Raw genomic sequence first — 12,604 nt, 5'->3', positions numbered from 1 at the left:
CAAGTCATTCATTTCGTTCGGGCTTGCTCTGCTCTCTCAGTCTCTTCCAGTATGATTGTGTGTGTGTGTGTGTGTGTGTGTGTGTGTGTGTGCTTGTGTGTGTGTTGTGTGTGTGTGTGTGTGTGTTTTGAATGCTTGCTCTGAGGTGAGGCCTCAGTCTCTTCCAGTACGAGGTGTGTGTGGGTGTGTGTGTGTGTTTTTGAATGCTTGCTCTGAGCTGAGGGCCAGTCTCTTCCAGTACGAGTGTGTGTGTGTGTGTGTGTGTGTGTGTGTAGTGTGTAGTGTGTGTGTGTGTGTGTTTTGAATGCTTGCTCCGAGGCTCAGGTCTCTTCCAGTATGGTGTGTGTGTGTGTGTGTGTGTGTGTGTGTGTGTGTGTGTGTGTGTGTGTCTTGAATGCTTTGCTCCGAGGCTCAGTCTCTTCCAGTACGTGTGTGTGTGTGTGTGTGTGTGTGTGTGTGTGTGTGTGTGTGGTTTTGAATGCTTGCTCCGAGGCTCAGTCTCTTCCAGTACGAGTGTGTGTGTGTGTGTGTGTGTGTGTGTGTGTGTGTGTGTGTGTGTGTGTGTGTGTGTGTGGTGTGTGTGTGTGTGTGTGTGTGTGTGTGTTTTAAATGAGTTGGTTTTTCAGTACCTGAACCTTTTTGACAGCATGGTGCCTTCCAGCTCCATGATAATTTTTCTGCAGGACTTCAAAAGTGCGCTTGAGGCCGTCGGGGTAGTTCAGATTTAAGGGCGGTAAATCAATCCAAACAACAACGCGACAGCCAATGGCACATTATCCACATCCTGCAAACACCTGCTGGCCTTCCAAAATGATGCCAATGTCATCTGCTTTGCTGGTGGCATCTGCTTTGACGATGTAGATCCCTACAGTCGTTTCCTCCATTCCCTCTTGCACTTGGATTTCGTCTTGTGCCTGCAGAGGGAACAGTCAAACGAAAGAGAAGATCAAACAAAAGAACAGTTGTTCAGTTGGAGTTTGTTGGGAAAATGGGTTAGTGTTTGGAGTTGGTGGTTTATAGAAGGAACTCCCAACATCCCTTTCATGGAAAACTCTACTTCTACGCCGTACCCCTGTTTTTTGGGCAAAAGGGAACGTAGCCCCTGCGGATGGGGTAGGCTGCAGGCCTGCTCACTTTTTGCTGAAAGTACTCAACTACCATAACATTGCAATGACAGTAGCGAGAGCCATAAGTAACAGATTCAGACATAACCATTACAATTTCAGTGACAGTAAGGTTAAAACATAGGCTCTGCGCTATGGAGGTTAGAGAGAGAGAGGGCACAGAGAGAGACAGTGTGGCAGAAGAGAGACAGAAATAGTGAAGTGTGAGAGAGGGGAGAGAGAGTGAAAGAGCGAGAGAGAGGACAGAAAGACAGAGAAAGGGGAAAAAGACTGACGGTGCCCATCCACTAGTCAGTTTGACGCAAGCCGTACCAACGCATTCAATTCATTTTCAATGAAATGCGGCATATCGTCGTTACCGGACTCGCAATGCATGTTGGGATTCCGGCACGGCGAGCGTGGCTCCGGTGGCACGTCAAAAAGTTGAGCTCTCCTGAAAGTTATGCAAATTAGCAGCGGCTGACGGACTGCGTTACCCAATGACTGTTGATTACATGAAGATGTCCCATGATACCTGTGGTCATCACGAAGGTGCATTTCCCTCGGTAAAAGTAGATTTTTGACATCTGTCGAACTTTTGGATGTACAAAATATAGACTACAAGCATGTATGTTGCATGTGCTTATGATGCCTGGGTTCAAATGATTATGTTCTATTTCGACCATAAGCATAACAACACGAGGCCAACTGTGTGTGAAAAAAACACATGTGCCGAGTTCGGTAAGAGCATTTTGAACTGTAATTTAGGGGCAGTTGGTTTGCTATATGGATAAAACGGCTAGGAATGTAGATTGATATACTTCCTGTATATAACTCCCGGGCCACGCGAGCTGTAGTAGCAGTGCGTCGACACTGGGACATCCAGTACGTCGAGCTGCGATAACGTAACGCTATAATGGATCTCCGGCCTGAGACGGAGAAGGGGCACAGAGAACATCATCACCTTGCGACATGCACAGCACACTGCTTGTACTCACCACAAACGCGCGAAGTAGACATTTGGGGTCTTCATTGAGGTACACACAACGCCTTCAGGATGCATTCACGTCCTCCATCAACATCATCCTGCATCAAGGAAGGATACATTATTTTATGGAATTTTAACAAGGAACACACACAATGCCTTCAGGATGCATTCACGTCCTCCATCAATGTCATCATCATCCTGCATCAAGGAAGGATACATTATTTTATGGAATTTTAACAAGGAACACATACAATGCCTTCAGGATGCATTCACATCCCTCATCAACATCATCCTGCATCAAGGAAGGATAAATTATTATTTCATGGAATTCTATGTCAACACTAATCAGCACTATCCCAAAATTCTCAAATTCTCTTACCTCAGTCATGCAAGCCAAAATGTTCTCTAGGCGTTTGTCAATCTGTCCTCCTCTGTTTTTGAACAGCTTCAGCAGCTTGTCAGACAATATGTCTAGCTGGGACAGGAATCTCGACTGCAAGGGCATTGTAGTTATTCTCTTGAATTCAGCATTTATCTGAAGACACAAAAGAGACAAATCACATACAACTTATAATGCCAAACTCTATGCTAACTTCATATAGGACAGTGGTTCTCAAGCTTTTTTTGAACAAACGCCCCTGTAACGGAGGCTAACTAGCACAGAGTTGGCGTAGAACGTTGGTAAACCTCCCTCCGATAGCCTCATACAGTCTCGTGCCGTTGGGCCGAGAGACTAGTCTCTTGGCCCAGCGGTATCGTGCTGTGTCTCCCATTGCCGAACCGTTGTAGTTGACGAGGTCGCACGTTCGATCCCCGAGGGGGGTGAACAGGTGCAAGATGACCTCCGTCACAGTGGTGCCGCTGACCCGGGATGGGAGTGAGGTTTAAGGGGGAGAGTGTAACGGAGGCTAACTAGCACAGAGTTGGCGTAGAACGTTGGTAAACCTCCCTCCGATAGCCTCATACAGTCTCGTGCCGTTGGGCCGAGAGACTAGTCTCTTGGCCCAGCGGTATCGTGCTGTGTCTCCCATTGCCGAACCGTTGTAGTTGACGAGGTCGCACGTTCGATCCCCGAGGGGGGTGAACAGGTGCAAGATGACCTCCGTCACACCCCCTTGGCCTCATCATAAGCCTGACAACACCCCCCTTAGTATTAAAAAAGAATGCCCCCCAATAGCAACTAAGCACCTCTCCCTATCGGCTGTATCCTTCCCACCGCCCCCCTAGAGCTCCCTACCGCCCCCGTTGAGAAACACTAATATAGGGCAACAATAACTCGTCTACTTCAAAAATCGAGAGAGAGAGAGAGAGAGAGAGAGAGAGAGAGAGAGAGAGAGAGAGAGAGAGAAAGAAAGAAAGAAAGAAAGAAAGCGCGCAAGAGAGAGAGAGCAAGAGAGAGAGATAAAAACAGTCAGTCAAGTCTCTGTTTTTGACCAACTGTTGCATGCGCACAGTGATGCAAAATTAAAGCATTCCATGTCTTAAATGTGCATGGACATTCTGAAAACATGCATGAATACCTTGCAGGGCGACCAAAGTCCCGAGTTTGCGCTTCTAATGGGTCAGCAAATCGCCTTGCTGTCAGCAAAATGCCTTGTTGGAACGACTATGAGCGCCCCTTACAACGCCACATTCACCTGAGAGAGAGAGAGAGAGAGAGAGAGAGAGAGAGAGAGAGAGAGAGAGACAGAGATAGAGAGAGAGACAGAGAGAGAGAGAGAGAGAGAGAGAGAGACAGACAGAGAGAGAGAGAACAACAGTCAAGTTTTTCCGTGTTTTGAATTTTTTCACCAACTGTTTCATGCACCGTGATGCAAAATTAAAGCATTCCATGTCTTAAATGTGCATGGACATTCTTAAAACATGCATGAATACCTTGCAGGGCGACCAAAGTCCCGAGTTTGCGCTTATAATGGGTCAGCAAATCGTGACTTGTTGGAACGACTATGAGCGCCCCTTACAACGCCACATTCACCTGAGAGAGAGAGAGAGAGAGAGAGAGAGAGAGAGAGAGAGAGAGAGAAAAAGGGGTGGGGAGGAGAGAGAGAGAGAGACAGAGACAGAGAGAGAGAGAGAGAGAGAGAGAGAGAGAGAGAGAGACAGACAGACAGAGAGACAGACAGACAGAGAGAGAGAGAGATGAAAACAGTCAAATCTTTTTGTTTCTGATCAACTGTTGCATGCACTGTGATGCAAAATTAAAGCATTCCATGTCTTAAATGTGCATGGACATTCTGAAAACATGCATGAATACCTTGCAGGGCGACCGAAGTCCTGAGTTTGCGCTTATAATGGGTCAGCAAATCGTGTCTTGTTGGAACGACTATGAGCGCCCCTTACAACGCCACATTCACCTGAGAGAGAGAGAGAGAGAGAGAGAGAGAGAGACGAAAACAGTCACATCTTTTTTTTCTGACCAACTGTTGCATGCGCACAGTGATGCAAAATTAAAGCATTACATGTGTTAAATGTGCATGGAACATTCTGAAAATGTGCATGAATACCATCTACTTGCTGCACCCCAGTACCATAATCAAGCAAGGCTAACTTACCAAACAAGACCAAGTTTAGTACAATCACACAATACATACAAAATAACGGAAAGATAATGACATTAAGTAATGTGCATTTAGCTGCTACAAGACAGAACTACCGTTATGACATGCATGTCCTTGGCAATTACGCGCCATTTAGCTAGCCATGCTAACACTGGTGAATGTTAATTTTAACCAGCCTTCGCTGCTAACACTGTATTACACAATATGGGGCACTGAACCTAATGTTCCCTCGAACTCAACATTTCGGATTTTTTTTTTTTTAACTTTACCTTGCAAATAAGTATTTCACTCGTCTTTTAATCTCCGAAGTGAAAAAAGTTCTTCACGATGCTAACAGACATAACTACCGTAAAGACTTGTACCGGTATGTCCTTGGCAATGATGAGCCAGTTACATTGAGAGTCTCAATGGCCAGTTAGCTAGCCACGCTAACACCGGTGAACGTTATTTTTTAGCCAGGCTTCCTACTGACATCGTGTTACACAATGGGGCACTGAACCTAATGTTCCATCGAACTCAACTCAAACTCAACATTTCGGAAAGATATTAGTAATTTTACCTTGCCAATAAATCCTTCCATCGTCAAATAATCTCCGAAGTGTAAACGTTGTTCCCTCCACAGCCGATTCTGTAGTTACTCTTGTCGAGGCAGATGAGAAAGGAAAGATGGTGGGTGTGCACTCACGGCATAAGTGTGCTTAGAATCATCTTTTTTCTTCCAACTGTCAACTGTCTTCCCACAAATGACCTCTTGTACAAGCAGGAGAGAAACAGAAAATTTCTGGATCTACTTCGCCTGATTGCCGACCATAGCTGAAGCTGAGGCAATTTCAAAAGCGTTGCGTCACCGCTAGGGCAGGGCCCAGGCAGCATCTCAACCTCGTTTGAGTTTTTAATGACGTGTTTAGAATCAGATTGGGCGGAGATTAAAAAAAAACCTAACAATTTCATGTTTTCTCAGCATGAATTTATCTAACAAATTGTTCACCGTCCTGAATATAATAGTTCTACATGATTTATACATGTTTGGAGAAGGAACATGAAACAATCATTTTCAATATACTAAATAATTACTTAAACATTCAACAACCCCTGATTTCCATTCTTTTCAGTGAAGTATTTGATCCCGGTATTTGAAAATGTCTCACTACGGCCCTGTGCTGTGCTGAGGGGCATTCCCCAACACTGGGCCAGAGAAGCGGAGGGATCTGCGGGCTGGCTGGCTGGCCCTGGCCGGGTCATTACTCCGCTAGAACAATGGGCCGGCCAATATCTGGCTGTGTTGGGACAACAGCTGTGAAGCACAATAGAGGAAATGGCTTCACTTCATTAAAGGCCCAGCAGGAGATTTGGCCTGCCAGTCCTCCTCCCCTCTTTTAGCCCACCCTCCACTTCTCCTCCTCCTACTCCTCTGCTCCTCCTCCTCCTCCTCCTCCTCCATGCTTCCCCCTTTTCCCCCCTTTCCTCCTCCTTCCTCCACCCCCCTCCCCCAACTCTAAACCCATCCACTCCACTGCCTCCTCCCTCCTCGTCTGTTTTGATCTTACAGCCAGCCATGCTTAGATCCTCCTAAACACGGAGCACGCGTGCACACACACACACACACACGCACACACACGCACACACACGCACACACACGCACACACGCACACACACACACACACACACACACACACACACACACACACACACACACACACACACACACACACACACACACACACACACACACACACACACACACACAAGAGAACAGTCCCCGGCCACCACACCCTTTTTTGTATTGTATTGTATGGTATTGTTTTGTTTTTTACTGCGGGTGCACTTCACTTCTCTCTGCTCCTTGAAGATGAAGGAGGACAGGACAGAGGGAGTGACGCGAGGTACTGTATGAGAGGAGCTCCATGCAGGCCAGGTTGTCTGCGTTAGCCTCCCGCTGAGAGGCACCCTTCCTGGGGGTGCCTGAGCCCCTGTGAGCCCCCCCTCTGGAACCCTCCTCTGCAGTGGCCGGCCCACTGTCTGATCAGCATTTCAGAGCCCCGACCAGAAGCCTGCCACTCTGCTGGAGATGCTGAACAGGGCCGCTTCACAGCGTTGGCCAGGGCCGGGACAGAGTAATCTAAAAGGCCCACCTGTAACCCCATTAACGCGCGCTGTTCCCCCAGTGGAATGCTGTAATAATGCTGTAAAAAAACATAACTATCACAGTACTACACCATTACGACAGCACAGAGGTAATAAATTACGACTTGCCCCCCTTTAAAACATACTGTACAATGTAATGATGTAATGAGGACCCAATTGATCGATCCCAAGCCACTCCTATTGTTTGTGACGCAATGCAATGCTACCTCAGACAAATTTGGCTACTCAGTCAAGATGAGATGGGGCTGCACTGTAACATTCAATATGGAGACACTGATAAGGCAGGTACCTCACAGAGCACTTGACAGTTTCTGCTCTTGAAGTGAAACTTCCTCAAGAAGTAGACAGCAGGGTCTACAGCAGGGGTGGGGAACCTTTTTCATTCGAGGGGCCACTTCAAATTCATCCGAGGGCTGTAAAAGTCCTCAGAGGGCCGTATTATGAACGCAAACCAAGAATTCCCCCTGCACTTTAGGCCTATATTTAAGGCAGCCGCCTTTAAAACAAACCCTACCTTCTGTAGGTCCCCTGAATAGAACTTAATTGTATTGCAAATGAAATTTCTAAGATTCCTTTACAAAATGTGTCATATTTCATGTGAAGCGGCATAACATGAAAACTGTCTCGGGGGCCGGATAAAACGGCCTCAAGGGCCTCAAACGGCCCTCCAGACATAGGTTCCCCACCCCTGGTCTACAATATGCAACCAAGGGGCATATCCACAACCTCTCTGGGGACAGGCATTGGGAATTAGGATACAAATATGCTATGGCGCTTGCTGTTGGGTTGGGTACTCAAATAAAGTAAACTAAATCTCTCCCTGGTCCTACTGTGGCGCAAACGGTAGGGCACTTGTCTCGGCCAACCCGGGTTCGATTCCGGTCTGGGCCCTTCTCCGACCCTTCCCCGTCTCTCCCTCCCAACTCGCCTCCTGTCACTACCTTCACTGTCATATCTTGTATAAATAAAAATAAAGGCTTGAAATGCCCCCAAAAATACTTAAAAAGATGAAATCTCTCCCTGGCCTGGGCCCAGGACAACTAACCCTTTTGTACCCCCTGTCCTGTGGGCTTTCCAGGAGCTGGCTAATCTCCTGGTGTGGATTATGTGGGCCTCAAGTGAGTGTCTCCATGGTGGCCCAGAGGAGCTGATAAACAGGGTGATTAGTAACCTCCAGCTCAAACTCACACTTATGCATAGAATGCTCCACACCTTGTGTGTGTTGTGCCTTCTGTGTGTGTGTGTGTGTGTGTGTGTGTGTGTGTGTGTGTGTGTGTGTGTGTGTGTGTGTGTGTGTGTGTGTGTGTGTGTGTGTGTGTGTGTGTGTGTGTGTGTGTGTGTGTTAGTCAGCTCTGTGTGTGTGTGTTCAGGTGTCCCAGGCTACTGAGGAATGAGTCAGGCCATGGTTTCACTTCCTAGTGAAGGTGTGAGGATGAACCTTGCTCTCCACACCTCACCTCACCTCACCTCACCTCACCTACACAGGAGCTGTCTGTGTGTGTGTGTGTGTGTGTGTGTGTGTGTGTGTGTGTGTGTGTGTGTGTGTGTGTGTGTGTGTGTGTGTGTGTGTATGTGTGTGTGTGTGTGTGTGTGTGTGTGTGTGTGTGTGTGTGTGTGTGTGTGTGTGTGTGTGTGTGTGTGTGTGTGTATGCGTGTGTGTGTGTGTGTGTGTGTGTGTGTGTCCTCGTCTCACCTCCTCGCATCGGAGCTGTGTGTGTGTGTGTGTGTGTGTGCGTATGCGCGAATGCCTGTTTGTGTGTGTGTGCGCGCGCCTGCCTGCTCATGTGTGTGTTTGTGTTGTACTATAGTGTGTGAGATCACAGCTCCCTGAGAGGAGAGGAGAGGAGAGGAGAGGAGAGGAGAGGAGAGGAGAGGAGAGTGCAGTGCTGTGTATAGCAGGTCTTCTTTCTCCTCGTCAGGCCATCTGCCGTCCACCCCATCCTGCCTCTTCCCCTGATCAGCAGGCCACGTCCCCGAGCAGCAGGATACAGCCTTTCATCAAACCTCCAACATGCTGTCTCATTCTGTGTTGCCAGATGTGTCTGATCAAATCCCGCCCAAAAGGTTCTCAAAAACCACCAAAATGCGCTAAATTCTGCCCAATTTCAACAAATTGCATTGATTTCTATGGACATAAAATGGAAGAAAAAAACGCCAAATGGCCCATTTTTTCCCATTTTTACCCGCAGACGGCCATCCCAAGTAGCCCAATTGGGCGGGTAACCGCCCAATCTGGGAACATTGGTCTCATTCTGCAACGGTGGTATAGACTAGAGTCTTTTTAAAAGGAGCCCATACTGAAGTAAAAGTATTCAAATGAAGACCACAAGTGCAACTCTATAGAAATACCAATAGAATATAACACTAAAGGAGGAGGCTTTACTAAAGTAAAAAAAAAAACCAAAGTATTCAAATGCAGAGCCAAGCTCCAACATGCTGTTCCAGTCTCTATGCTGCTCCTCTGTGGCCTTTAAAGTCCTCCTATACTGAAGTAGCCTATTCAAAGGAGGACCACAGGAGAAACTGTTACAAATACCAACAGAGTTAACACTAAAAGAAGAGATACTGGAAGAAAAGTATTCAAATCGGGTCTCAAGTCAAGCCACAAGACCAACTGTGAGAAATATCAATACTAGAGAAGCTTATTGGGAGATAAAAGGTATTCAAATGAAGGGCACACGCCATAGAGGCAGCTGTTAGAAATATCAATACTAGAGAAGCTTATTCAGAAGTAGGCCTAAAAGAATTCAAATGAAGGGCATAAGCCACAGGATAAACTATGGATAAACAATTGAATAACAATTAAATGCCACTTAGAAAGTGTAAAAGTGAGTGTGTGGAATGGGAAAAGGAAAAGTCCTTAAAGACTAATTTAAAAGTGTAAGGTTTTAGTAAATAGAAGTTATAACACCTGGGGTGAGAACACTAACGTTGTTAAGGTCTTTTATATTCAGGATTAAGAGTGTGAAAAGACATTTGTATAAGCCTGGTCCTGACCATCCCATAATACTACCATTTCATTTCGTATTTATGTACCGTAGTGGAGCCAATCCTTTAGCGGAAGTACGTAGGGTGGCTTGCGAGGCTACATTTGTATATCGTCATGGTTTATTATTTATGTCTGTCGTCCTCCTGGCCAATATTTACTCATCCTCTGTACATGCTTGATATTTATCTGAATATGAAAAGCTATAGATAAAAGGGTTAGCATTTTGTGTGTGTGTGTGTGTGTGCGTGCATGCGTGCGTGCCTGCGTGTGTATGTGTGTCTGTGTGCGTCCATGCATGTACCGAACGAACCCATGCATGTGTGTGTGTGTATCAGATTGATCTCTATCTGGTGATCTCCCTTATTATCATGGCTGCAGTCAATACTGCAGAACAGCCCATCGACCAAACCAACCAACCGACCAACGTTTCCTACAGAGGGACACCTGCCACAGAGCTATTAATCCCCCTGCTCCCCTTGCACACGCTAGGCTGCACTGGCTGGGCAGCTCTGGTCCTGAAATTCGGCCTAAATCCCCTGCCCTAGGGGGCCACTCATATCATAGTAGGCCCAGGACACAAAGCCATCTAAATGTCCCCCCCCAGCCAATACATAACATATAATGAGGACCCAATTCTGGGCCCCTGGGCATGGGGCAAGTGACCCGCTTTGTCTGCCCATGTCGTCTTCCCTGCCCAGTCCCATTACCCGCTAGCCAGCGCCCAGCTGACCAGCCCAGCCCAGCCCAACCCTCTCTCCTCCATGAGCAGGCTCTCTGTCGGGGCAGATTAGGCCCAGGGCCCCTCTGTCTAGGCCAGGGCCCCCTCTCTCTCTTCCTCCCTCCTCCTGTGTTTCTGTCTAACAAGGGGACAAAATTTGCCTTAATCTGCCCTGCTCATGTGACCTGGTGTGTGTGTGTGTGTGTGTGTGTGTGTGTGTGTGTGTGTGTGTGTGTGTGTGTGTGTGTGTGTGTGTGTGTGTGTGTGTGTGTGTGTGTGTGTGTGTGTGTGTGTGTGTGTGTGTGTGTTTGTTGGCTGGGGGGGTGTATATGTACGTGGAACAACACCACCATAACTTGTAAGGAAATGGTCAACACCACCACCACCACCACCAACACCACCACCACCCCGAGCACTACAAAGAAACCGACAGCACACTCCACCAGCAGCAGTCTCAGTATTATTCAGCAACAACACACACACACACCCCTCCACAACCAAACCCACACCCACACCCACACCCACACACACACACACACACACACACACACACACAGTGTCAGTCCGGGGCCCCTAATCTCTCGCCTTCTTCACATCTCGGAGTCTGAGGCTCTATAGCTCAGGCTGTCCCATGTTGATGCGGCGAGTGTGTGTGTGTGCGTGTGTGTGTGTGTGTGTGTGTGTGTGTGTGTGTGTGTGTGTGTGTGTGTGTGTGTGTGTGTATCTCTAGACTGGCCCGTGTTGACGCTTCGCTTTCCCCGTTTCTCCCCAGAGCAGCTCAGCCTAGCTCAGCTCAGGAGGGGGAGAGGGGGGATATGGGGGAGGATTGATTTTCTGATTTCTTGCCTTTTGTCTCTGCTCCTCTGACTGTGAAGACGGCGGCGTCTAGCTCGGCGCTAAAGGCGAAGGTATTAGTGCTCACGGGGAATTAGTGCCCCCCCCCCCCACACACACACACACCAGCCCCCTCACCCCCCCTCAGGAAGCATCTGGTGCCGCTCACACATCCTGCCCGTCACAACACACACACACACACACACACACACACACACACACACACACACACACACACACACACACACACACACACACACTGCAAGGCAGAGCATCCTGAGTACAGGTCTAGGTGAAGTAGAGCACGGTTGAGGAGGAGGAAGGAACAATAACTTTGTGCTGAGACTGAAACCAGACGATGTACTGTATGACCTTTATCACAAGCCAGGAGCAAGAACTCTCTACTGAGACTTAATCAAGATCCCACATTTATAAACCAAAAAGAAAAACAAATAAGAATCCCATAGCTACTAATACTGTATTACTGTATACTAATATTGTGAATGCTCATTTAACATCCAAAACAATATTCATTACAATTAGTTATAAGTTAAAAAATAAAAAACCTCATGATGATTATTCAGATTAGTACCAAAGCTTTCCGTTTCCCATAAATGATGAATGAATCATTGGAAAGCACCTGAGCACACCTGTGTTGTTTAACAGGAAAAGTAAGATGCTAAGTCACTGAGGTCATGGTTTCAAGTAAGCCCTATGCCCATCCTGAGGCATTACTCATCCACGGCACACACCCTGATATAATGTGTTGTATATCTATAAGCCTGCCTTATATTCTTGCTGTAGTGTAGACTATGGACATACAGTATAAAAGGCATATATTATGTAGGCCTACATCCTACATCACATATGGAATAGGCTACATGAAATATTGGCCACCTTTCATCAATTTGACACTGATTTTGACCACATCATTTTGGGATTTACAAATCCTTTTTTCCCTCAAGAGTCAACACAAAAACATGCCATGTCAGATGAAAGAAGACGCTCTGTGCGGCTTTACAGCATGGCGTTCATTTGATGTTTTGAATGATTTCATACATACACCCATCTCAAAACTACTGAACTGTCAAGATTACATTGCCAAGATGAGTTCTTTTGCCTGGTGTAATAATAGATGTTATTGGTGGTGAGGTGAGAAGTATAGTAGCCTACTGTGTGTCAGTGGTGTAGTGTACTTTTTTGTGGTGGGTATATGTATATTTAAGCACTTTTCAAGGTGGCTATACTGTATATATTTGTCCTATTCTA

The 12,604-nt window shown here is 46.9% G+C and overlaps 1 long non-coding RNA gene across 1 annotated transcript; it reads right to left on the bottom strand.

Moving 5' to 3' along the window:
• Positions 1-3,444: 3,444 nt before the first annotated feature.
• On the bottom strand, positions 3,445-5,735 carry LOC134446725 (uncharacterized). Its single transcript, XR_010034466.1, has 4 exons — positions 5,209-5,735; positions 4,346-4,445; positions 3,967-4,066; positions 3,445-3,728 (listed from the first exon to the last, which is right to left on the bottom strand). It is a non-coding gene; the product is annotated as an uncharacterized LOC134446725 (long non-coding RNA).
• Positions 5,736-12,604: the final 6,869 nt, after the last annotated feature.

The sequence above is a fragment of the Engraulis encrasicolus genome, chromosome 4, assembly GCF_034702125.1.
Source record: "Engraulis encrasicolus isolate BLACKSEA-1 chromosome 4, IST_EnEncr_1.0, whole genome shotgun sequence".
Classification (NCBI taxonomy): domain Eukaryota; kingdom Metazoa; phylum Chordata; class Actinopteri; order Clupeiformes; family Engraulidae; genus Engraulis; species Engraulis encrasicolus.
Note: the sequence above shows the minus strand (reverse complement) of the source record. Positions and strands in the feature narration are given on the sequence as shown.